This window comes from Dromaius novaehollandiae, chromosome 1 (assembly GCF_036370855.1).
Source record: "Dromaius novaehollandiae isolate bDroNov1 chromosome 1, bDroNov1.hap1, whole genome shotgun sequence".
Taxonomy (NCBI): domain Eukaryota; kingdom Metazoa; phylum Chordata; class Aves; order Casuariiformes; family Dromaiidae; genus Dromaius; species Dromaius novaehollandiae.
In genome coordinates, this window is record NC_088098.1 from 88,205,522 (window position 1) to 88,229,405 (window position 23,884).

Sequence of the window (23,884 nt, forward strand, 5' to 3'; positions counted from 1 at the left end):
AACTCATACTGATTTTCTGTCTATCCTGGCTAAAGGACACAGTTGGTCGAGTGTCCCCGAACACACTACTGTGCACAAAAGACCATCGGGAAGAGACAATGCCTTAACTGTACTTTGGAGACTAGCAATGAGGAACACACTGCTGAGATGCAGGAACCCAAGTTCGATTGCCTGTTCTTTTTCCTATTTCGAGGTGATCCATTTTTAACCCAATTGTTCTTATCATGTGTGGTTGTTACTATATCTTCTGTCAAGAACTATGCATTAGCCACCACCACTGTTTTATTTATATATTTGTGATTAATATTTCTGAATTTATAGTTTATAACCATATATTTCTACTCAGATATTTTCTGTATTTAGAATCACATCAGTCCAGAAGTGAACCAGCATCTGTCTGTCAGTTTGCTATCCCTGGATTTAGCCTTGCTAGTAAAACTATCGCCTGTGCTGTGTCTTCTGGGATCTAGCCGTATTATGCTGCATGGAGTCTGCATCATGAAAGCCTAGCAGAAGTAAACCAAGTATGCTGTTCCTGTGGCTTTAAAACAACACAGTTCTCTGGGTAAATTCTGATGCCTCATTTGCAAGAACACAGGTCCAAACCAGTACAGGTGCACAGGTCCATCCCCTGAAGAGGTTCAGGCCTTGAGACAGGCATCTCTTTAAGCACCGTTTACTGTTAGTACATTTGACACACATTGAAACGGATCAATCATTGTAGTTACTACAGCTTTCCCTAAGTCAGAATGTATTCTATAAAACATAGACCCATTTCTGATACAACTTCAACAAAACAAGTTGCTGGAAAAATGCAGGTACAAAGTTTAATAATAATAGGAAAGGAAGAAATCAACAGCTGAAACCAGGAATGAGAGACTCAGTGAGAGAGAGCACACTGCACTGCAATTTAATCAAAGGAATATTAATAGTTTATGACACATCACAGTCACTTGCCATCCCAATGGGCACTCCAGATTCAGGGAGCTGAAGCCAGTAAGATGTAGGCAATTATGCACATTTGAAAGCCCCAGGAAGCTCTTAATCAAATGTTTAGGCATTTAATTGAGTCTAAAAATTTGACTCTTCAGAACCCAAGTCCTGTTGAAGAGCAGCAGGAGTTTGGCCCACCCCTGACACCAAGAAGTATTTATTCACTATGTAGGTGTCATTCACAGATTCAAAGTCACAAGTCAACCACCCCTATAATGAAGCTATGTCAAAAAAAGTTTCTCCACACGGTGAGTGCTGTGGGGATTTAAGATATTCTTCCCTTTCCATATCAGAAGAAATGTAAGGCATTTCCCACCATTTTAAGCCAAAAATGTCAGAAACATCATTCAGAACAGCTAATGCCATTGACGAGGTCAGCATTTGTCTGCCACACATTATTTTTGGAGTCCAGCCAGCTCTACTTGGCCCTGATTTGGGTGAAAGACTTGAACTGGGCCATCCTACATACCAAGTCAGCCTGTCAAATGCTAGAATATGATCATTCAATTGAGAAGTGTCTTCTTCTTTTTGACCAAAAACTACCATGTATTGCGCAAGCTTTTTTCAAATACAACTTTTGCATGTTTCCACAATTGATTTAAATAATTTCACTTTCTCTGTCAAATCCTACCCTCATTTCTTGTTCATAGCAGTATCATCCAAAACATCCACAGTCTCTCTTTTCCCTAATCACGCAGAACCATAAGCACTTACTGTTTTGTCCATGAACGTACCCATGTAAGCCACACATGCTCCCATATCATCTCAAGTATGCCCCCAGTTCAGGTCTCAAAAGCAGATACTTCTCAGAGTGCAGAGGAAGAGGACTGAACCAAATTTACCAACATTAAAAAAGCAATAGAGTCTGTGTGATAACAGGATGCTTAGGGGAAGTGTGAGAAAAATGCACATTACCAGAAGCCAGGCAGTAGATTAAAAGAGGACACAACCTGAATATCAGGAAAGAGGAAAAGCATCACAGACCCTTTTCTTACCATCTTATTCCATGGTAATTTACTTGGCTTCCCATTTATCTGTTTTCTGCAAATCTTCAGTCAGGTTTTTAATATACTGTGTAGGTAATCTACAAATTCAGGACTGAAAATCTGACAGGCAGTTAGCTACCAAAAGTTAAGTGTTGCTCTGCACATTGAAGACCATTAATTCTTCAATGACTTTAAAAACTTGACCCCAAGTCACTTTTGAAAATAGGGTCGATCTCTATGTCATTTGACATAATCCCTAAAGTAGCTTTCTAAGTCAGGTTAAATGTAATGCATTCATTAGATTAATATATGTACAAATACTTTAAATGTTTTGTTTCTTTTTAATATCTGGTTAGTACAACTTTCATATTATCTGAAATGCTCAAAGAGCAGGTATGCACAAAGTTGAAATAGTCTGGTTCAAAGTTGAATGACCAGTATGTTTTTCGTGCAGGAGAATTGTTCAGACAAACATCTGAGAATGTTTCTTTCTCTTCCTATCATTTGACCTTAAAAGTATCCGTCTATGGTATACCTGCTTTCTAATTGATTATAACTTGAAATTATAGGATAATGAACAATACATGAAGAACAGCAAAGGAAATTCATTCATGATACAAATTGCCAAATATTAACTCTGTGTAAAGTTAATTAAAATTTCAGAACCTGCCATCAACTTTACCCATATTCAATTGGTAATTATCTGATTACTTACGCATAATTAAATCATCCTATCACCAGGGAGCAGGAGCAAATCCAAGCTGCAAGCCAGTTCAAATCATAATTCTTTTCCTCAAATCAGAGCTGAACCTGAATGATTATTTTGACATTTTGTTGAAGTGAGCTGAAATAACTTCAGTCATGGCTGTGCCTGAAGTAGAACTGAGCTGAACAATTAACTAGCTCAGTTCTGTAACATTAGCTAAATTTGGTACTTCTCTATTTGTCCATTTTTTTAATTTTTCATCTCAGTATAGAATGAATAAGAACGACCTTTTGATTTTTCAACTAGTTGAGATGTGCATTATCATATAACCTTTATTTACACAGCTATACAATATTTCCAGAATGTCATGTCATGTAGCTTTTACTGTAATTTTATATGTACTGATGTAGAATCTTGGAGCATGCAAAAAATTTTCTGAAGAAGTGGTCCAGGACAATACATCTAACATTCTGCAGAGGAACTACTAGACCTTTCTGTTTCCTTGTGCATTTAGGAAAAATGTAGATATGAGTCAGGGTTGGGATGAGATTTGCTATTTAATGTAGTTATGGATTTCATGCAGAGGAAGGCTTTCTGAAATCTGTATATTGTTATGTCTGTTTATTATTCTGACCATTCCTGTCGCACTGTAAACATACACCATGTTATACAGATGCCAGCACTCCAATGGCTTTAGCAAGCTAAATAAGCAGTGGAAGAGAGATTTAGTTTTAGCCTCTAAGATTTACACAATCCATGCAGATAAGTACTTTATTAATAAAAAAGAAAAGATAGTGGAAAGCAATGAATCTAGGCACCTGTTACATCCCATAGCTCAAATGTTTAACTGAGAAGGGACTATGTGATGCAACAAAGTTAGACACAAAATAAACTTTGCTGTGCAAGTCATGCCCAAATTCTCCAGGCTGGCAAGCTGTTCTTGGCATAGGGCCAGAGAAGGTGATATAAAAATAGCTTTACAACATCTTTGCATTTCCCCAAATCCAACCAACAGGGAGGCCAGCCCCCGCCCCAGCTCTGAATGCCACTATATGTCACCCAGTTGCTTGTGGTTCTATCAGGTTTTCTGACTTTATTTCCCACAGGTATTTTCCCCAGGTACAGCAAATGTTAAAGTGCTAGCAGGTGCTGAGAAAATAGGTCTCCGGATTTTAGAAACATCTTAAGAACCATAGTCCACAACCTTTTTTGGATAAAAGGTGGCATAAAATTAATAGAAGACTTGAATTTAAAGTGGAGAAAGTACATGAGCAAAGTGGAGAGATCCTGAAGGTCACTGTGTTCATCTTTGATTTCAAAAGGAAAGGATTATAGCCATGAGTTATCTAACTCTACCACCAACTGTATTAGTGAAACTCTGTTCCCTTAATTAACAGGTATGTATTTCATAATCCTTTTCCTCAACAGGAACAGGAACTCTTGCTCATCTAAAATACTTCTTTTAGAAGGAAATGTGCATTGTTAGGGACAGATTGGCACTGCTATGTTACATGCTTAACTAAGAGTTAAGATTTTTTTTCTTCCTAGTCATTATTCCTATAATGTCCCTGATTCACTTTTGTGGCTGCAGATGGTATAATACTAGCTTAAGCATCGTAGGGATATGTTAGCTGGCAACTAGATGCTGAAGTTGGAAGCATTATCAAAAACACAAAAGAAATTCAAGAGCACAAGTCCCAGTGGAAAAAAACAAAGTAATTTGGGCTTTTTAAATGCTTTATATACTCATGGAAAATTGCCCCTGTTACACCTTTGGGCCTGCAAATCAGATCATTTTCAAACTTCAATGCATGTTGCCATCTAAACCCATATTTAGATCAATAACAAAGTATAATATGAATGTAAGTACCCAACAACAGAAATCTGAATCTGAAAATAATGGTTGTATCTTTTTGCTACCTTGATAATCCTTGATACAAAATTGGAACCCATTATGCTATAATTAGACATTTTAAGAGCACTTTTTGATCTTTGGATGAAAGAGAATATGTGGATGCCAACCACTGTTATTGTCAATTCTTTTTATTGTCTGAAATTGTATGCTCAAATCCTGCCTCAATCAAGTCGACTTTTCTCCTTTCTGAGACAGTTACTTGAATGCACTGTGATTTAATACAAATAGAGCTTTCAAACAAGGCCATATAATGTAGGGCTGTTTTAAAAAGTGCCTATAAAAACAAATTCTTAATACTCCACACGTTGCATACAAGTATACTCATTTTATAATTGAAAATATGTTATTGCTTTTAATGACTGGCTCTCCAAATTTGCCTTCCAGTTTGCAAATTGCTAACAGCAACAAAAATTCTGCAGAACAAATTCTGCCTTTAGTGGCACCCACACTGTTCTATAGACTCTGGCTTGCTGTACAACTGTCACTTACAACTTAGTAATTCTCTAGGCAATGCACATGAAGAGAGGGGACATAAGTCATTGACTCAGCTCAGCTGGTTTTGTAGTGTTAATAGAAACCACAGAGCCCAAGATTTGTTTTAGACTTTAATAACTGCACCTATCACCTTGATAAATATAGCAACAGACTATTGCATAAGAAAATAGGACTTCTACAAGTCACCTCCCAGAATAAGATTTCACTTCAAAAATTACATATATTAACAATACCATGACATTTCTTACAGGAAAGATAGTTTGCGAAAACTGTAATACTTCCAGGAAAAAGCAGTCATTTCAGAATAAATTTATTAAATTATTTTGATACAGTGGCAGCAAAATAATCTGCTCCACAATAATAATCGTCAATATTCTCTTCTCACAGGACGTCACTCAGAGGACAATGTGTTAACACCCAAACTATGGCTGTGTACATACTGTCTTGGGATCTTTAGTGTCATTTACCAGGTACTGCCACCAATGTAATGGTTCTTCTTAAAAAACATCACCAAATACAACCGCCATAGCTCAAGTGTCCACCTAAAACTATGGTAACTAAGTATTGTCCCTCAATGTCATTAACAGGCAATAAATGTATTCCTAGAAATAATAAACTGATGTGCAAAGCAAATAATTTTCTTACGGGAGAGAAGAACAAAGCATTAACTAGAAGCATGACATCCTTATACAAAAAACAAATGGACCACACAGCCTCACAGTGTCTTGAATAGCAGTTTTACTTCAGTGACCCTGCTTACTCCCATAACCATGCAATGGACAAAGTTCTTTTAACATTTCACTTAGGCAGGTCTGTAAGTGAGTGGACAGTCCCAGCACTATGCCTGCCTAAACTCCCACCCCACCACTGCTATTCATCAGGACTCCGCATCTGCTCTAGACTGTCTCAGTGCTGCTGGTTCCAGTGCTATGACCACAGCATTTCTCATCTCACTGCTGTGCCCAGCTATCTCTTTCAGTGCTGCTGATATAGCATCAGATAGGTCCTAATTCAACTAGAGCAATTCTAGTTTGACAAGTCCTGAAAAAGGGCTACACCCAGGCCCCCACCTCAGTTCATTCAGCCCTATCCCTGCATTATGGAAGTAGTCCCACAAAGAGGACCGCTGCAACATCATCTCCCCATATGGTTTACGTAAGACACAGACCAGTACATCCTGGTATTCCTGGATGAAGTGAATCCTTTCTCATTAAGAGTACCTTATGGCCACTTTTTGTTGCTCTTCTGTCATAAAATGCTTATCAAAGCAATAAGAATAACCAAAGCAAAACAACCCCCAAAACTTAATCTGGCTCTTTCCATTACTTGGTGACAGATCCCGCCCATATGAGATCACAACCACAGAGTTACAGATTTATCTGGGGTCAGGGTGTAAACTCAACATGAATTACCTATGACTTCAGTCTTTAGGAACAATGTAGTTCCCTCTGAATCTCAATTTTCAATTAAAACTAAACACTTCTAGCTCTCATGGTTGTGGACCAAAATACAGTAAGCATTGCAGGCACACTTCAGAAGAGGAAGGAATTGCAGTTATCAACACTGAGGAGCTAAAGCTCAGGTCTTCAAAGGTTCTTGGAATATTCATCTCCTCCTTCAGGCACAGAAATTTTTCCACCCTCAAAAGCATCATCCAGCTGCTGCCTAAGCCTGGAGGGCCAAGATCTCACTTCAGTTCTGCAAGCCACATTGACACTACACCTCCTGCACCACCTCACAGACAGACAGACACAGCTCAAAGCTCTCAACAGAAAGCCCTAAGCAGCATCTTCAAAATACATGCTCTGATCTAACTGTGCAGGAGGGATGGTAAAGTCATCTTTTCCTTAAGGTTGAGCTGAGCTTTCTGCTTGATGGCTGTTTTCAAAGGCTTAGGTATGCAAATGTCCATGAAAACGGTCATGACACGACCATTAACTGTACAAACGCCTCTTCAGAAGAAATGGAAGCAGCAGTTTATTTTAGCTAGTTGTTACAATTACTCAGCCTAACACTACCCAGGAGAAATAAGCAGAATCTGCAACTGGTATGTTTATTAAAGACATAAGCCTAAACCGTATCAAGAATTGATGTCTGAACATTCACACATCGCAGTTGCTATTAATAGCATAAATATGTTTGTGTCCTCATCACAGTGCTTTAGACAAGTGTATCATATGGGTTAATCTATTAAAAGGTCATTGTGATGCAATGGGTGGAACCTATTTCTGTCATTTAGAAACCAGAGTTTTATACCTAGCCTTTTATTCACTAGCCGATTCTAGCCCCTTCAGTCTCTAACATAGCACACAGGAGAATTACAGTTGCTTCCCTAAGGTACTTGATAAGGTACCCTGTAGGCAGGTTCCCTGAAATAATAAATACAGGCAGAAGATTTAGGACTACAGCTCAATTTATAAATCTGTGCTTTTTCCCTAGACTGAAGGCAACTGTATAGAAGAAACTTAACAGCAGGGCTTGACATTTTTTCAGTTATGCAAGAATATAAGACAGCCTAGCAAAATAATATGACTATGCACAAGACACACAACATTTGTGGGACTGAAATGTGATGTAGATTAGTCATCCTATGAGCACACTGTGGTCTTCCCTATATAAAGTCTCCTGGAAAGGACCAATTCCACTTCTCAAAATACTTCCAAAAACTCCTCGTGTAGAAAGAATGTTATCTGAACAGCTGCAACACTGTGGGGCCTAGGGTGCACTACTTGGTGTAGACTGGGTACAGCTCAGTTAAGTTTCTCCTCAAAGAAAGAGAGGGATCTGAAAACTGGTCTGCTATTTCAGGGCTTGCTCAGCTGGCTTTTTCAGGGTTAGTCAGAAATTACTAACAAATACAAAGTCTAATATTTTCAAAATACTTGAAAATGCATAAAATTAGATATGTTACCTTGAAGATAGCTACCCTAGCAGACCGAGTATGGCATGCGTGAACACATTTAGTCATGGTTTCCCAGAATGAGGTCTCAAGTGGGGCAAGAACTTAGCAGAAACCTGCACTGTGTGTGCCAAATACAGCAATGAGGTGAGGGGTGGACCAAGATGGGAATAAGGAGGCAGCCCTTGCCACAAGCACAAACTGTGGAGACACTAGTTTGGATGCTTAATCCTAAGAGATCAGAGGGTGGGGGGAAGGGTGTTAATGAAACTGTCTGCAAGCTCTAGATCAGCTCAGGCTTTTCAAAGAAGAATTTAACTAAGCAGCTGGATGAACAACCCATCTGCTACCTCAGTCCCTAATCTGTAACTCCACTACCAGTGCCCAAGCTCCCTTTCTGCCTTACCTCTGTGGAGAGTTTTGTTACAGTATGGTCAACAGACCACACAAACACAGTCTGAAACTAAGCCTGAAACTATGGGTTATTCCCATGAGTGGATGCTCCCACAGAGCTCCTGAGACTGCTGAACACTAAGACGCTAAAAGCCAGTATAGGAGACAGACCTGTCAGACATTTGCTGAGACAGACAGTCTGCCCCCATCCTGGTCTCCTCCTGATGCTTCCAGTCGGTATTAGAGAAGCCAGGAGTAACAGGGCTGGAGGGAATCTTCCCACAGTACCACATGCCTCCAACAGCTTGCCTTCAGCAGTGCTCCTTCAGCACAGGCAGTTCTCAAACAAAGAAACTTCTTAAGCAAATGTTTAATTAATGGTGCCAGGACACTGGAGAACCAGAGCATGGAAAAAAAGGAATGGGAGAATGCATGTCCCCTCTTCAAGATTAATGTTACAAGATAAAGCACAAAGAACAGAAAGCAGAAAATACAGGTTAGGTGGCACTTCTTGAAAAAAGGACTACCTCTGTACAACTCTGCCTTGAGGAGATGGTGAGAAGTATGGAAAAGATGAAATCTCCTTAACCTAACCTGTCTTGAACAGCTTCAGCACTTTGTTAGGGCCCGGCTCTCTTATTTGTTTGCAGAGTATACAGGAGACTGGTGTTCCGTTCCCTGAGACGTCTTCCTTAGCGGAGAGAAATAATGGTAACAGTGACACATCAGCAGCCCTTCCAAGACCCAGCAGACTGCTCTGAGCAGCACTGTGGTGCTGGAAGGACTTGCTGATTGAAGGCAGGAAGCAGGGAGAGCTTCTTATGACAGGGATGATTTCTGGTACTAAAATTTAATGTTAGACCTTGTTTGGGGTTGCTCTTGAACATTGTTTCTCATAAGATTTATATAAATGAACCTGAAGCCCCTAGTTTCCCAGTGTTTTAATCCAAGATATCAAGTGTGCAAATACAGAAGTGGCACAAAGAACAAACAAATATGGGTGCCAAACTTCAAGTTAAAGAAAATTTTCTGTAGGTGAACAGACCTATTTTTTGATTATTAATGATAAACATCTGAAAAAATCCTGATACTGATTATCTTAAGTTCTGTGAATTCTGGTGTACTTGGTTTGCTCAGATTGGCTGCTGCAGCCCTCACCTAAAGGAAAAAAAAGGTGTGTGGTTTTTTAATACAAGTGAAGCAAAACTTGAAAAATGACATATTTTGCAAATTCTAGTTTCTCTAAATCCAGCACCTAAGAATGTATCTCATTTGTATGGTTTATGTCACATGGCCTTATATTGTCTTCATGCTCACATATTGCTATTTTCAAGTAATGTGTAATTAGCAAATTTACTAAACTGATCCCATAATTTAAGAAAATTATGTGGGTAGAGAATTTACTGTTACTCATTAGAAGTCACTTACTGTGTTCCTAAATTACCAGGTTAAAGTAAGCTGAAATAACTGTATTTCTAGATGCTAAATACAGGTAAAAGTGTCAAAACTAGTGTATTTGTGTACACTACTACACAGTCAAGTGTATTAAGGAATTCCTATCAATGAAAGCACTGATACCAAGTAAATTTCAAAGCTCTACAGCGCCAACAATTTTCAACATTATCCTTTGTTACTTTTAAAACTGACTGAATAATTTGCAACAAACTCTGCTCAGAGGACTTACCTGCTATTTTGGTTGTGAGTTTTATTGTTTATTTCAGGACTATCAGTGTTAAAAAATGTACCATTCTGGTTGACTCATAACTATGTATTCATTTCTGGAAAGAGCTGAATTCCGTTTCATGACTGTCCACAGGCTGCATCATAAATTTAAGACTACGCACTCCCCTCTTTCCACTGATCTCCCACAGATGCCAAAGGGAAGCTTGTACAGAGATCAAAGGAAGAATTTGGTCTCTATGTAGTAAAATAAAACTTTCAGTTGTTATTTTTTACATCGCATTCAGAATTGCTGACTGGAAAATGTTCCCTTTGCTAGGATTGTTGCCACCCTTACTCTAGCCTCTTTTTCCTTCCCCATCCTTCTTTCTTTTCTCTGGCTTCTTTTTATTCTCTCTGCACCTCTCTCAAATCCCAATTCCCTGTGCCATGCGGTGAAATGGTGGGTGTTGGAATGGTCACTGTTAGCATACGAAGTGCCACCATTAACCATGAGTACTTACACTTTGACTATTCAAAACTATCCCCAGACTTAGGACACTGCACTAGTGGCCCTAACTTTCCACACAAGAGATGCAATAACTGAGTCATGCTAAAAAAAAAAAAAAAAAAGCACCAACCTCCCCAAAGCACATGTTCTTCAGAAGCAAATAAGAACCAGGACACTTACTAACCACCATGCCCAGATCAGACTCTAAACCAGGTGTTCAGTATCTTGTCCACCAAAGTATTCAGCACCTGGTAGTCTCTGTCCCAGTGCCAGACACTGCAGGCAGAGATAGTTAATATGCCAACCCCAAGTGCCCTGAGCTAACTATTAATGGTTAGAAATTATCTGAAATTCAATAGCATAAAGTTCTACCTTCAGCTCCAAACTGGATTTAGATCTGTAAAGCCAGAGGATAGCAGGAGTTTTGTGTACAAGGATCTAGTCATAAGGTCCCCATGAAGACTGCAGATTGGAGAAGGGGTCTTCTGTCCCTATGCACCACAGCAGTCAATTGAACCCTCCTGAAAATGGTGGGAAGAAGGATCAGAAAGCTCTGAACCCCTCTGCTTTGCTTGTCCCCTTATAGTAACAATACTTTACAACTGTACAGGCTATTTTGCATGTAAATTCCACTGTGCTTTAGGAACCCCTGTTCCTAAACAAGACATTTCTAGTAAGACCCTGTGAAGTACTGTCCTTATGCTCACTTTTGAGACAGGAAAACTGGAAAGAAATGGTTTGCCCAAGGTCAGTGTCCAAGCCCAGAGCGGGTTCTGGAATTGTTGTCTTTTGAAGTAAGTTGCTAGATCATGTTGCATTCTCTTATATTTCACATATGCCTGAAGAGATTACAGTCTTACATATTTTATGAGCTGAACAGTTCAGTTATCCTAACTTTCTCAGCTGAGAAAATTAACCGTAAAGAACTAGCCCTGCTACATCAGGAGAGAAGATTTCAGTACCAAAGCTACCACTCTGTCAGTGCCCTCCTCAATCTAGAGCGTCAATAATGTTCTTACAATCCTTGGCACAAATTAGCGCAGGTAAAGCATTCCTCACTCTTGCAGTTAATAAGTGACTGAGAAAGCCTATCAACTTATGCAGAAGGGGTTACTTGCAACCAACAGGACGCATGCAGATGGAAGGGGAGCTTACTCAAAAGCAACCTAGTCTGTCATTTTCTCAGGAAACCCCTACTGTCTCACTTGACCTTTTTGCTAGTATTTCAGAAGATAATTTTAACAAACTAATCAAATATCAAGAAAGTACTGAGGTTTGAGAATGGTGCAAAGGTTGTCAAACTGACAGACCTGGGTTCTGAATTCTTCCACTGAGCTGGAAGTTTTAGCATGGAAGGTAACTGTGCACCCTGCTCTAACAATATTGCTCTCTTGCTACTTTAAGAATGACATCAGAATTTGGCCTGGATGCCACCCTATTCATTCACTAGCCTCTCAGAAATTATGGGCAGGATGGTTTGGTGTCAAATATTGTGATGAGTTCTTATGTACACTTGAGCACTGAGCTGGGACCACCCTAATAATTTTATAGATGACACCAAACATCAGACACATCATGTCCTAGAATGAAAGAGAGGACTTTGGGATGCTCTGTATGTCTTCTTGCCACCAACCTGCCATAATGAATTTGCTTTAAAACAATCTGCTTTTCAGCAACTTTAATTATATTAATTAAATAAGCTAGCTATTGAACCAGTGTTTCATCTGAGCAGCCATCAACTCCTTTCACTACCACTCAGTGAACCTCAGCAAAATCTCAGCAAAAATACTGTTAATAATCACCGTAATCATATTTTTTTCCACTTTCACAGTTATGGACCCAGACTTCACAATACTCAGGTCAATGACCAAATCCCAGTGAATTCACTGGGAACAGGACTGGATCCTGTCCTCAGGGCTGGAACATACATTTCTCCTTGAGAAAAGGAGTTAGTTCTACAGCTTGGTTAGGTGAGAGGGGTAAGACAGAAAGGGAAAAGAGCCCATGGTTGCCCAGTCCCAGCCTAAATCAGGAGTTAAGGGCTCTAATTTCCAGTATTAGCATAAACACTTGGAGGGACAGTACACTGCCTGGGAATCAGCCTTAGCAACGCCTCAGTGATACTCCCCTGACCTTGCCCCTCCCAGCTCATCCTCTTTACATTTACACCAGGTGGTGAAATTCAAGTAGGAGGCAACAAAGTCCTGACTGTCAAAGAGACACTATCCAAAAAGAGGAAATCTGGGAAAGACACAGCTGCAAAGCCACTCTCTCCCCATTTACATGACTGAACAGCAGCACCAAACTGAGCATGGCTGGGAGATGTAGGGCTACTGGCTCATTACTCATCCAAACCCACTGAATCTACTCCAGGGTGTCCAGCAGGGTTAATTCTAGCTGCACAGTAAGGTACACAGGGCCGGTTTAGAGGGGCAGAGCCCGACAGTGAACAGCAGGTCTGTGTATAATGGACCATCTGTTTCAAGTAGGAAAAATATCAGACAAAGAGGAAACACTTGAAAAGATTAAACGTATCAAAGTAATTCTAAAGATTATATCCTGTATCTGAAATGCAAGTGAAGATCTTAAGGAAAGATTTGTTAGTTATTACACTGTCTCTTCAGACTTGCGGTGACATTTGTTTCGAGTAGCGTCAGGAGCTCTCAAAGCAAGACTGTCACCCCTTATAAACAGGCATGTAGGATATTGTTATTAGCTGTTTTCCATCGGGCCATTCGAGGAGATTTTTTTTCCCAGCACGTGTGATTTCAGTAAAACAACCTGTTGCTCTTTAAAGTTCTGTTGTGATTAACTGTTCTTCGATTCAATATTATTTCTAGATAACTTCCGCCAGAGAAAACACCTCTGAGCTGTACGGAAATGTCTCCTTTTGGTCTGATCCTACATGTATCAGAAGCCAGCCTGCCCCAGATTTGGGGAGGGGAGGCAGAGGGGTCCCTCCGTGCAATTACGTCTGCATTTGGCATGGCCGACCGGGCTCAGCCTGAAATGCCCCTGGCTCACCCTTGCCTTACCCCCTACCCCGCCTCGCCGCTCCTCCAGGTTTCTGCGCCCCCAAAGCCCAGCGCGGCGCTGCCCTGGGGGCTCCCCGCTGCCGCCGCGGGCGCGGAAGCGGGCAGCCCCCGCGCCCCCAGCCCGGGCGGGCTGGCCACGGGGGCAGCGCTTCCCGCCCCGGCCCCCTCCCGGGCGCGCACCCACCTGCCCGCGGGCCCGCGCCCCGCTCACCTCGTCCTGCCGCCGGGGCTGCTCCTGCCGCCGCCAGCTCCTGCCCTCACTCCGGCTCTGGGCAGGGCGGCGGCAGCAGCATCCCCCTCCGGCCCCCCAGCTGCCGCCGCCGCACTTGCAGCCTCACGGGAACCGGCGGCGAGGGGAGGAGGGGGTGTGTGGGAGAGCGAAACCCCTGGCCAGGGCCCCGTCCCAGCCCTGCCCGCCGCCTCCGGCACCCGGCCCCGCTCCCACGGGCCGCGCAGGCGGAGCGGAGGCGCTCGCGGGGACCCGCCCGGGCGCGCCCCGCGCAGCTCCGCGGCAGCCCCGCGCTGCGGGCGCGGGGAGCGGCCCGCGCCCCGGCTGCTCCCGGACACCGCGTCGCGCTCAGGGCATCGCGCGCCGCTGGGGAAGGGTAGGCAGATCAGATACCTGCGCGTCTCCAGACACGTTTTGGCAGCTGCGCTACGCCGCGCTTACCAAAATGTGAGTGTCCTACGTACGGCACTGGTGTGCGCGCTGCTGTGTGTGGGTGCTACGTGGTTCCTGCAGTTCCCCTGCAACGGCGCCCGTCGAGTGGGCAGCTGAGCTCCTAACCCTGCAGTAGGACATCCCTGTGGGGAAGGAAAGTATCATTAGCTCCGTTTTCCAGAAAGGAAAAATGGGATCGTCTTTCAGTTCACACTGAAAAACCCCAGCTCTTTCCTTCATATCGCTTGCTGTCACCTGAACCCAATCTCTGAAGCAGAAAATCCTCAGCTCTGTCAGCACAGTGGAACTGTTACATGATTGTGTGCATACATGCAGCTCCAGATTTGCTGTATTCACCCAAACTGGCAGTTTATTTGGATCTTAAGAACTGAAATGCAGAGAAAGAAATGTTTCCATTGTTATTTCCTAGCGCTAACATTACACTATTTTTCATGTCCGAAGATTGTCAGGATTGATTGAGAGCATCACTATCTTTTTGGATCATTTTACAGTTTTTGTTTGAAACCTCTTAACCTTATAATACGCTTTTTTTAGGAAAAAATGTTAGACGTAGCTCTAGACTCAGATTCTGGCCATGGTCATTCTACAGCCCAAACCTAGTGGTATGGATCTGTCCTGGGAGTTTAGTTTTTGTTTTCCTAAGACAATAGCAAAACCACAATGTTGTTAGAGTTGCAATGTACTGCTGAGAATAACACTTAGAATATATTAAAAAGTGTATTTTATTTTTCACCCTGAAGAGATGACAGAGACTGTTTATTCTGAAAGAGATTCACAAGCCCTTACTTTAATACATGACTAGTCCACATACTGCAGAATTACCAATGGGCTTAACATCACCCAAGCCCTCAAAAAGCCTGTGGTGAACTGGGATGCAGTTAATTTTCATAAATTATTGTGTTAATTTTTTCACTTCTACTGCAGTACAATATTTTTAAGAACTAAATCATCGTGCTTATGATAGTTATTATGGTATAATTGCATAATCATAATGAATACCTTCCAGACAGAGAGAATAACTGACTGCAAAGCCGAATGAATATCTTCCTTAGTTCTTAATCATCCTTAATTGAAGATGGTTCCAGAAAAAAAGGTTTACAAATTCAGAGAAATCACTACTGGGGCCCAAGCAGACCAAGCACTTCCCTGCAGCAGCCAATAGTGTAGAATTAACATTTAGAATCCCAAATCAAAATAAACTCTCATTTTAAGAAACCGTATCGGTTTATTTGTAAGGTGTAGTCAAGTTTTTCAGGACCATTTCATAGCATGACAAGGGGACTAAATTCTTTTAAGGATTTTGTCCTGTTTGTAGAAACTGAGGGAGAAGGGGAAGGTGATTGTTTTAAGAAAACATCTGGCTATAGTTATGGCCAACACTTGAACTCACACCTAAGCCTCCCCATCAGCCTTACTGCCCAACACCCTTGCTTGTTCCTTGATGCTCTCCAGGGGTAAAGTCATGCCTGGAGTAGGGCCTGACCTGTGCAAAGTATGCACACAAATGAAACAGGCCTTGCTCAAGGTAGTTTGTTCCTAGTTATGGACAGTCTGGTTGCAGGCTCTTGATGCCAGACTATGAAGGATTTCCACAGCAAACTGCAAAACCCTGAAGACAGAGTTTAAAGAGCTGGTGGAGGACAGACAGCCTCAGATCGAGCTTTTCTGGAAACCCCACTGTGAGTTCCCACAACACAATGTGAGGGAAGGAGATAAAGACAGACAGCTCTTGAGAAAGCTTTGACTTTAGATCTGAGCCAATGCAAGAGCTGCCACCTGCAGCTGTGAAGACTTCTCTTGAGCCTGCCATGCCAGGTAGAAGGCAGAGGTCTCTTAAATGTCCACACAACCTCCTGCAGAAGATCAAGGGGAGGCAAAGCAGGCCCTCAAAGGGGTGGGGTTAAAGAACAGGCACCTTTGCAACACCCAAGCAGTTGTGAAGTCATTGAGGATGTGTGGTAGCTGGGAGGGGAGTGGGATGTATGTGGTCAGAGATTCCAAGCTTAAGAGTTGTATGGGAAGGGGGGGGGGGGAGGGAACCCATTCTCCCAGGGCCCACATGTGCTGCTGCCCCTATCACAGTATGAAATCTCTCTCTCCCTACACCCAGAGAAAGGTCCCATAACAGTGGGTCAGGTGCATATGGGGTCTCAATGAAGGAAGAGAGAGAGGTTCACCCACAAAACATCCCAGAAAACCAAGCAATCCCTTGTCTGAACACTGATGGCATCAGAACAGGTGTCAGAATACCTAAACTGTGACACATCTTTCAGCATCAATATCATGGGACATTCAAATGGTATTTGTCCAGCATGTTCTCAATCTCCATTTGTATGGCTTGAGACACAAGCAGCAGCTCCTTCACTGATGAAAGGGAATGACCACCCTATCTACATTTCTATACTGGTGCTGTATTTAAAGGCAGAGAGGTCTCACTCATTTCGGTTCTCTTTGTTGGTATGTTCTGATACAGGACAGCACTCACTGGCTGATCTGGCACTACTGTCATATTGTCACTGCTCAGTGCTAACAGGGATCAACCTATTGCTTTATGTGTCATACCTGGCTTGCCTGGTTTTGGTCCATGATCATGATCTTCCTTACCTGGTTAAGGAAATTTTTTTTCTGTTGAATCTGCTGATGTTTATGGCATGCTTTCCTCCAGGCTCTGCTTGTTCTATGTCCTTGGTCAGCAATTCTGTCAAGTTGCAGCAGGTCTCCTGTGGTGGAAAGACACCTTTTGTGTCAGTGGGGAGGTTCTTCAGGGAGCAATAAGGGATCTCTCACAGAAGAGGAAGAGAACTTAGAAAGACAGAGGGACTCCCAGAAACAGCTACTTCCCTCTTACATGGGTTTTGTTTGATTGCAGGGGTAGTTGACAGGTGTATGTCATTGGTTGCCCAGGCATGTTAGCAACTCAGGGGCAAAAGGTGGTTGGAAGTGAGATAGGCAACTGCTGGGGAGGACTGCTGGAGGTGACTTTGGAATAGAGTGGCATCTGTAGTGAGCTGGACCTAGGTGTTGATTTATTCACATAGTGCATCTATTGCCCAGCATTGAGGCAAATAAGGTATCAGGGACTGTCCCTTTGGACACAGCTGGACAAGTTAAGCTCAGCTGCTGATTTTTTTGATGATGCCTCTAAGGGCCCCCAGCCAGGGATAACAGCTGTGTCAGATGGCATTGCACACCCATATTACATGGGCTGTGAAGATGACTTTCTCCACTACAAGCTGATTTCCTATTAAGTAGCCAGAGTTGAGGATATGCAGATGTCATGAGGTGATGGAGCCTCTCACAGGCATTGGGAGTGGTGAGGTCATGTGTTGATGTGAACAGAGCAGGTGTCAGCTTTTAAGGCAAAGCGCTGACAGTTGCTATTTGCATGTGGACATTTTGTTCCTCCACTGTTGGTTACATTAGATGTGGAGGGCAAAATAATCCCACAAATGGAGCCACAGAAGCATTTTCTTCTAGAAACTCTGCAGAGGGTTAAAAGGACAGATACAACTGTATCTCTGACTGGCAAGCTCTGGACAAATATGTAGGTGACTTCCCAACCAGAATTCTTGCAGCTCCCAAGTGCAGCAAACAAGCAGCTCTCCAATAGGGTTTGGAGAGCTGACTGATTCACCTGGCCCTAGCCAGGAGGATGAACTGGCATCAGGGCAGGCTTGCTGCTCCTGAATGTTGGCCTCTTACAGCTTATCTGTGTCCCTCATGGAGGGTGAGTGTGTGTTTGAGGATGAAGAAAGGGCAGGAACAAGATGGGAAGGCTAGAGGGCAAAGTGCAAAGTTAGATGGGAGAACTGGAAAACTCAAAGTTCATCCTGACAAAGGTTGCTGAGGATGCAGTTCAGAGGCATGCTTATGCCAAAGGATATGGATGTAACTGACTTGAGCCAGTTGCCTGGGAAGCTGGATCCCAGATTTGAACCTGGTTACCAATGGCTGAGCCTTATTACTAGAGTTTGGTGTGCTGAAGAAAATTATACGGATAAAACCTGAAAACAAGCTCTCTGTTCTTTTGTTCTATTGCACAAGTTCAGGGAAGTATGATAGGAAGAATGTCTGCCTCAACTTCTTCTTCGACTATTCTTTAGTGCTAATAAAAGAAGCTAGACTGATAGCTTGAAGATAGCACCCAGAAGACTGACAACCTGGAAGACTGAGTCTTTTTTCTATAGGACAAGCTGTGTACCAGAGGCAAAGGCATGTTCCCTGGTCCCTCTACCCCAGAATGTTTCTCATCCTTGGCCTGTGTAGGAGAAAAGGCTTTATTCAGACTTCCCTCTCTGCTGAGACTGAACAATGAGTTCTTGGAAGGAACATACACAAAGTGAGCTTTAATTGGGATTCAGAGAAAATTTGAGCTGTTAGTCTGTGAAGGAAATGTTACAGAGAAGGGCTGGGGCTATTACTGGGGTGTGAAGCTGACACACTTTGGCTGTGTAAATGTGGCTATATCACTGTCTAGTGGCTGTCCCATGGAACATGAGTCTCCTTACTGCAGCTGCACTTTATGGATAGACCATGTGCTTAAATAATAATAGTTCTATGTTTTTTGAGCCAAAAATTCTTCTTCCCCTGTGGAGGACCATGAAGTCTGTATATCTGCAACACATGGATCCCTTACAGAGAAGCAGATTTGCTGCTGGAGGGCAGTTGATGTTGTTTTGTGTCAGTGCAGGAATGAAAAAAAGATTCAGCTCTTGGTGTACTTTCCTCTGGATGACTACATGCTTAAAGGACTAGACTGGTATTACACTACCCAAAATGTAATCTTCTGGTCCGGCTAGGAGTGAAACATAAACAAGGCAAAATCTGAATTAAAGGCTGCTAGAGAGAAACAGCACCCAGTGTGCATTGGATAAAATCAGCAGCCCTGTGGACTGAGGACAATCCAACAACAACTCCAGCCCAGCTCCATAAATGTTATTGAACAAGTCTCATGAAGGTGTGTCCTATGTGAATTAGCCTTAAACAAAGAGGACTAAAAATCTCAAGCCTGTTCCTTCTTCCTCCCTGCTGTCTTGGTTTAAAAAGTTGAAAAGTCATGATTAAGTTGGCTGAACTTGTTATTTAATATGTTTTATTTAGTTTGTATCTATGATTTTTTTAAATATTTATCATATTGCTAAAGAATGGTGACTGTTTTCATAGAAACTGGAGATGGAAGAGACCCAGTAAGTTCACATCCAGTCCATCCCCCCTGCTGCCATTGCAGAATTGTTCTGCATGTATATTTTCCAGGACCTCCTCCAAACTAATTTTGAAATGTTGTACTTCCCATGGGGTCTGTGTTCCTCATGTACAGATCTCATTGCTTGGAAATAGCTGGTGATGTATATTCTCATCTTTTCCTTACCCCTTTCTGTCTTCATTTTCTTTGTTCTCATATTCCTTTTTCAGGCAAAGGCACTTATTTCGTTATCTTTAAAAGTTTCTTCTCCCTCCTTAGCTTTTTTATAAAGGATCTGCACAGTCGGGCAGGGCTACTCTGGCAGATAAAAGCAGCCTAAGCACTATCATTTGAGCAGCTATTTGTTGAGCAAATCTGGAATATCTTGCCCTGGGGAGTATGAAAAACCGAAACAAAAGCTCCAAGGTATTTGCTGAATACCAAGGCAGAAGCAGACAGAGAGCATTCTCCCTCTATTAATCTCAGCCAGGCTCACTCTTCCTAAAATCCTATTCCTGTGGATCATGCTATAACTTTTCAGCAACAAAAATTCTATTAAAAATGTGAGTTACAATTACTGTAGCTCCTTTGTTTACCATTCAGTCCCTGTAGTTGTTTGATTTGTGGGTCACATTTGGCCTGTTTGGGGCAGCTCAGTGATCTGGCTGATTTCCCTCATGACAGAGTTGTCTTGTGCTTCAGGAGCTAGCCATGGATAAAATAACAATTTCATGTCCACATTTTATGATTGTAAAGAAAACTTTCCAGATGGGAGCCAGTCAAAATGAATGTAGTGATATCTGCCTCAGAAGGCTGCCAGCTTCAGACAATCATTCTGAGGTAGGACCTGCTTTCCTCATTTCTTCTCCAGAACCTGTTAACAACAATTTAAAAATCGGTGTAGTGAATAGTATCTCTTTTTGCCCACAAATGAAAAGAGACAATTGGCATGAGAAGAGAGGCCACTAAGGATAACACTCTCTCGTGTTAGCATGATAACTGAACTGAAAGCAAAATTCAATGGAGTTTGGGCAACTGCTTTTTCCAGTTGGGCTTCTCCCTTAGCCCTTGATCTTTTTCCCTCAGTTGTTTTTTTTATTCTGATTTATTTTTCTCAGTGTCTTCCCTCATTTCCATACCTTTATTCCTTTTCTGTATTTCCAAGGTTTGGTTCAGAAGAGCTACCAAAAAAAAAAAAAAATTCCTACGCACACTGGTCTGTCATTTTGCCTCAGAGCTGAAGCATGAGGGTAGCACTTGTCTATGAGGAAATAGTGACTCGTAAGTCTGCAGGGCTATAAATGTCATGATCTCTGTGTTATGTCTACAGTTAGTGCAAATGTAGTGTGGCATGGAGAACTAACAAATCTAACCTCAAAGGAGGCCCCCAAACATCCCTTCAGCACTGACAACCTAAGCAAAAGTTATACTGTTTGCCTAAAACCAAATATGGAACTGCATTAAAATCACATGACTTTGAAGTTACAGTTAAGCAGGAGAGCTTCGGAATGCCCCTGATCCCGTTTTATAAGTGTTTTTGGAGGAGCCATATGTGTGCATTCAAAATTTTAAGACCAAAACTGATCCTGAAGTGCTCATTCACTCTTTGGAAGCTTTTTGCTCTTCCCTCATCTTCCCTGCACCTCCTTAGCTTCTGTCCTTCTTGACCTCTTGCTGTGCTTCTATTAACAGAACGCTTTACAGAAGTGCTGTAATTTTAGCCAGATTTATAGCCATATACACAAAGGCTTGTTTTTCTGGATTCTTCTCCCAAATCTTTCCTCTTGTAATTTCTGTTCCACCTTTGAGTTGCACATACGCTCCGTCTCAGAATTGTAGCACTCATAGAGAATTTACTCTTTGAATAATAAAGTCATCTAAGAATACAGAAGGATCTTAATTATCTCACAAGCTACAAATAATTGTAGAATCAAATTTATTTAAAGAGTCTTAATTCTGTTTCATGTGGTTGCAGGCATGAGCAGATTTTGACAGATTGGCTTGGGTGTGGTGTGGTTTTTGTGTTTGTTTTTGGTCAGTTCAGGTATTATCTGTCTGGACAAACATTGACTGAGAGATGAATCTTAAGTACAGCTGCAGTCATGGTTAATTATTCATGATGATGAAGGTTAATGGCTATTTTTCCCTACAATCTTCGTAAGTGAAAGTTTTTACAGCAGTAGAGGCTGAATGCTGACGTACTTCTCCATATAAGTCGTGGAGATCTGCCTTCCTACAAAATAGTTGCTGTCTGTTCTCTAAGAACAATAGTCTGATGAAGAACTGGCATGCAACTTGTGACCTCTAACGTAGATCCTTTAGTATATATAATATCATGTAACAGAAGGTGAGTGAATGAGTATGAGGTCCTCTCACAAGACTCAAACAGCCTCCTGGAAGCACCTGTCTCTACTGAGTAGAGGGGGAGCATGGGACAGTTACGTTCCTAACCAAAGTACTTCAGGCAGGACCTTAAAAATTGGATGAAAAAAATTAAAAAATAGGATGACTCTGGTTCTCAGTATTCTTTTAGCTTCACAGAAAATATCATCTCTCTTACCCCGGCACTTCCATTCTTTAATTCACAATGATCCAATCTCTTCTGCTGTCCTTGGGTTATTCATGATGAAGAACTGACACACATTGATACCTGTGCATGTATTCACTATGGCTGCTATGAAAGCACCTGGAAATCTCAATGGATACTTAGATGAACATGAGATCTCAGAACAGTGCTGCACAGAAAAATGTTAACGTATAAACTTGGGACTCTTTGCCTTTGTAATTGTGCTGCTATGACAACAGATGGAATAGTATATCAAGTGCAAGTGTTCTCACCTTAAGACAGATGGCATTGAACTGGAGATGAGTCAGAAAAAAGACAAGAATTAGTCCTCATGGACTCATGGTGAAAATTTGAAAGAAATAATTTGTTTAGTCCATGAAAAGGAAGGTAAAGGTTTGAGTTTATTACAATTTTCAAATAGCAAAATGGCAGGAAAAAAGTGGTAATAGAAAACTCTTCAGTTTCATAGTCAAAGACAGTTTTATGGTAGTAAAGCAAAAAGTGGCTAAACTCACCTGTTTGGTGTTCCAGGCTAGGCAATGGGAGATGGGTAAAGTCTCTGCTGCTCAGAAATGTACAGACACTCATTTGCCTGTGCTTATTCTCAGATACCCAGCTCTGCAGAAGTATGACAAGAAACATTTATTGGAATTTGAATTTAAGCAAATTCATGCTTGAAATCAAGTAAATTTTGTAATTGTGTCAGCAAGTAGTTGTCGGAACAATTAACAACAGTTTCTGGTAGATTTTACCTCTAATGGATTTTTTTCAATTCAAAACTGGATTTTTTTTATGTATTTCAGTCAGGACATTAATTCCAAATCCAACAGTCTATTACAGAAGAGGTCAGACTACACATTCACAATGCTTTCTCCTGTCTTTATAATCTCCCTGTCTCTGAATTTATGCCCTTATTACAGTATTGTTTAATCATCAGTCTTAATGAAGCTCTCATTAACTACCTCTGCTTTCCTGAGAAAGGGTCACATGTGCTGTTCAGCCATTACTGAAGTGAATCTCATCATTAAAGAAAGGAAATAATTAATTGCTTCTTGTCTTCTGTGTCACAGCTGCAAATAGGATGATATGATATCTATAATGTACACCAGAAAGTACATTGTTTCTTTTTGAAAACATAAAATGTAAATTAAAATGCCATTATGATGTTGCACCTACTTTTTGTCATATACTTCTTTACCCTTATCATGCCTTAGAATATATTTCTAGGCCAGACTAAGTCTTCACGCTTTTATAGACAGCACTTGGTATTTTCTGAGTGGTTTTTAAATGATCAGTTATTGGTCAATATATGCATCATGTTTCAAAGCCTAAAGAAGAAGACATGTTAGCATGTTTAGCTATTCTACATATTTTTCTAAATCAATTTTATTAACTTCTGTGGAAAAATGTTTCAGTTAGGAAGTATTTTGCTTTTTGGAAAGCTTTTTGCTCCCAAGACACATGTGATGGAGTTGCTTGCAAGAATATTGCATCTTCTTCACAAACAGGAATCAAGTCAGTTGAAATAATACCCAACTTTCAGCAGTGTAGAGATTAGTTTCAGATAGTTACAAGAATGAGTAACTCCACAAAAAGAACAGGATCTCTCTCCTGTTGGGCAGTGATTTATTCCGTAGGCCTTTTGTGCTGGGAATTTGAAAATCGTTCCTCTGTCTTACCAGCTGTGACTTGGTCTAATAGTCTATAACAAATCTCTGTAGGATCCTGCTTACCTCATTATCTGTTAGTGACTGGCCAGTTTAACTAAATGGTTCTCTGGCCACATCCACTCCTCTGCCTGGTAGCTGATTTAGCAACTAGGTCGCTATTGAAATTAAATAAATGGACCTATTATCAAAGCA

The 23,884-nt window shown here is 41.5% G+C and overlaps 1 protein-coding gene across 1 annotated transcript in view; it reads right to left on the reverse strand.

Moving 5' to 3' along the window:
• The window catches only part of CASR (calcium sensing receptor), a 78,292-nt gene extending 64,281 nt beyond the window's left edge, over positions 1 to 14,011 (reverse strand). Inside the window, exon 1 of the mRNA XM_064505419.1 lies at positions 13,804 to 14,011. The gene's annotated coding sequence lies outside the window, so the exon portion shown is untranslated. The remainder of the gene's footprint in view (positions 1 to 13,803) is intronic.
• Between the last annotated feature and the right edge of the window lie 9,873 nt (positions 14,012 to 23,884).